This window comes from Melanaphis sacchari, unplaced genomic scaffold, assembly GCF_002803265.2.
Source record: "Melanaphis sacchari strain LSU unplaced genomic scaffold, SCAv2.0 Contig187_pilon_pilon, whole genome shotgun sequence".
In the NCBI taxonomy this organism is placed as follows: domain Eukaryota; kingdom Metazoa; phylum Arthropoda; class Insecta; order Hemiptera; family Aphididae; genus Melanaphis; species Melanaphis sacchari.
The window spans coordinates 112,232-116,080 of NW_020270902.1; positions in this window are offsets into that span (position 1 = coordinate 112,232).

Here is a 3,849-nt window from a genome sequence, read left to right on the forward strand (position 1 = left end):
TAAATTTGTTGTCAATAATTTGAATTTCATTATAATCATGAGCAGAGTTATTTCATCATTGTTGCGTATCATTGTTATAGTCTGACTTATTGAAGTTCAATGAGATTCATCATTATTTGATCATGTAAATCTTCCTTCTTCAATGCTGTATCTACATTTATAAGCTTGATTTTACAGGAGTGCATATAATGATTTTGTCGCACATTTTCATCGAATGCTAATTTGCTAACAAATAACTTGATTCTGTATTGTATCATGCTCGCAATATTTGGCATATCATATCATGGTGATAGTAAATCGCAACATGTGTTTGCAAAATCTCCCTAGTTTTCCCTTTAGACAAGAAAAATCCATTGAGTTACACTCACTTCATAAATGCGTAATTTCTGCTTCAGACTGCAACGTCTATATATTTTCAGATAATTTTATAGAGTCTTTAATATTTGTTGCTCGTTTAAGCTTCTTCAAACATAATACTATCATTTCTCCCATTGACAAAGTCCATAAACGCTTAGATATTCTTCTAATGAAGTACAAATAAAATCTACTAATGCAACTGCATTATATGTTTATCTCTGAAGTACTACATGTCCTTAAGATACGAACATCCACTTCGAAAATTATTAGTTTGGTCATGAACAGCTATCCCTGAAAACAAACACCATAACTCTTCTTTCCAATAATTATTAACATATTTAATCCATTTTCATATTTTAAAGGTATTACAGTGTTATTAATACAACTATATCAGTAGAAATTTGACCAATTGCAGTCATATAAGCTTCTTCAGCACTATGCAAGTTTGTAGCAACTAAAATACTATGAAATAGTTTAAACAAATCTTTCTATCATCTTTAGTACATCATGATTTGTATCCCACAACCATCTCCAGACAGATTGTAATATGTGAAATCTGCATAAATTAATTTAGATTCAGGCCAAATTGATTGAAGTGCTTGCTTCTCTGCTTCACTATCATCAATAACAAATTGTTTGGAAACCCTTGAGCATTAAAACCATTAGGCATTGACTGCTTTAAAGTGTAAATGCTGCTTTATAGTCAACAGTTGACTGTCCTTTGTTATGAATATACCTAAAGGAACCCCAACACCACATGGTGCTAACATAAATGTTACTGAGTCTTTGAATGTCACAGGAAGAAGTGCTATCTACAAACGCGATATCTTTGGCAAATGGTAGTTGGTGGGCTCTTTCATTATAGAGGTGATGACTAAAATAGCAAATGGCTTTTCAGAGTACCTAACAATAATTCCGTTATCTTCATAATACTTTTCTTCTTCAGTTTAAAACAAATTAGGTACTTATTTTAAAATCTAAAAACTTCAGACACGTAGGTAATTATTCAAAACTTATAAATTAAAAAACTATTATATAAAATATTGTAATAGATTATAGCTAGTTTATTTATTTATTGAATAGATTTATTACATAAATATGCAGTCAAATTTAAATAGTTAAAATAAATGTTTATATTTATATTTTTATATTTCATCATAGGCAAAACAAACCACACCTAAATCTATATTATTATAATTAATTTTGTATGTTACTTAATGTATTAATTTCTTATCTTCTTATATTTCAAAATATTCAAATTTTCTAAATAGGTTCTGTTTTATTTATTTTCTAGATGCTCACCTATGATGTAATATTTATTTATCTATTTATTGTTTTGATAGGTATTAACAAATATTATAGACAGTTAGATTTTTGATAGTTAAATAAATACCTAATTGATAGATTATGATATAAGGTACCTTTCTTTACAATTATAATTTTTATAAAATAAAACAATAAAATTCATAAGCCAAACAAAACACTTTTTAATTTTGTGTAATTACCTGCAAAACACTTATATCATTAAAAGAGCCCAAATTGTTTTCTTTCAATCATCATACCAATGGCGAAATTGTCCTGTATTTTGGATTGATAGTGGCATTAGCCAATTCATCAGAGAACACCATATTCTAACTCAGTTTTGTTTCATGCCATTTTAATTGATTCTGATATACCTGAACAAAATAAATGTATATAAATAACTCTAATTCAAAATGTGAAAATTAATAATTCAATAATATCTTACCTAAACCATCATTAAAATAGTTCAAACTGTGTTCTACATTCTTTAGAAGGCTTTAAAATGATAAAGCTTCTGCAGATCTAATATTGTGGTTGTGATCATTATGATCTTATTATAGCTGGCAATCCATCCTATAATAGATATGTTGTATATATAATAACACTTAAATACTATTGGTACCATTGGGCCAACTAGAGTAAAATTTATGAGTGCTAAAATCTAAAGCACAACATGAACTCAGTATTAACCAAAATTATTATATATAAAAATGTAATGTTTTTATACAACCGTTCAATAATGTAACAAAAATATCAATTTAGAATATCACAATATATTAAAATAAAACCTACAGATTCTACGTATGTTGTTGTACTGTGTACAGTTACACGGTATAATTTAATAGATAATTAAGTAATAAACCCAATTTTAATAAACGCATTTGATGTATCCATTGACCATTCGAGATTGAAATAACTTAGAAAAATATGTTGATAATTAATCAATTTTACCAGTCAATAAATTATTATTCATAAAATGCATGTTGGTATTTTCAACATCATATACATGCAGTCAATGAGTGTCCACAAATCATTACTTGATTGATTAAATATCAAATTTTATACTGCATATTTTGCATATTCTGACCGTTAATACATAGTCTACCATATTTTGCATATTTTAACAAAACAAAAAATATACAAATAAAAACCATAGATCATAGGTACGTTTATATAATATTATAATCAAATATGTTTAACGTCTCAAAGAAATATCTCAAGGCTCCGTATAAGAATTCAATTATAAAAAAGAAATATTGCCAATTACATTTACCACCCGCAGGCCAATAATTACCCGTTGGGGTGCTTGTAGAAGTCAACTTTTTACGCAGATCATTTTGAAGAGTTCAAAATGTGATTTGAAAACTTAGAAGATAATACAAAATAATTTAAAATTGTATCAATTTTTAATAAATTTAATGTAAAATATAGTCTTTCTTACATTAAAAGACAAATTTTTATGTATCGTTGAAAGTATCAAAAAGCTGAAACCTCAATTTGTCCCTTGTAGACTCGTTAAGAATGTCAGAACAAGTGAAACTCTGTTAATGAACCTACTAATTGTTCAAAATAAGTACAATAATTAAAACAAAATGTATAAAACGTTTTGAATAAAATAAGGATAATGGTTTTAAAGAAATTTCAAAAATACTTCAAGGTGACAGTGCTAATTTCAGATTTATCTGTTCCAAATTATTCGCTGGATATAATAGGCAAATTTAAATATGCTCCAATCACCAGTGTTGATGTCGAACGTAGTTTTCATCTCACAAGTACATTCTTACAGATCATAGATATATTTCGGAAATAAACATGGAACATACTTTGATAACTTATTGTTTTCAAATTAATAATTTACTACCTTCAATAAAATTGTTCTTACTTTTTCTATTTATATCATATATCACCAATGTATCTACTATTTAATTTTAATAAAATATTTTTACAATATATCAATGTTAAAATTAAATTACAATTTAACAAAAATTAAATTTTGTACTATATTATACATGTAACTTTTGTTTATGAAAAGTAATAAAATTAATAATAATTATCACTGCAAATTAAAATCAAATATAAAATTATTTTATTTTGCATGTTTTAATTTTCATACATTATTTTGATAGGTGCATGTTTGCATGCATATTTTAAATTTAAAATCATATAAATCCGGTCTTTATTGATAATTGA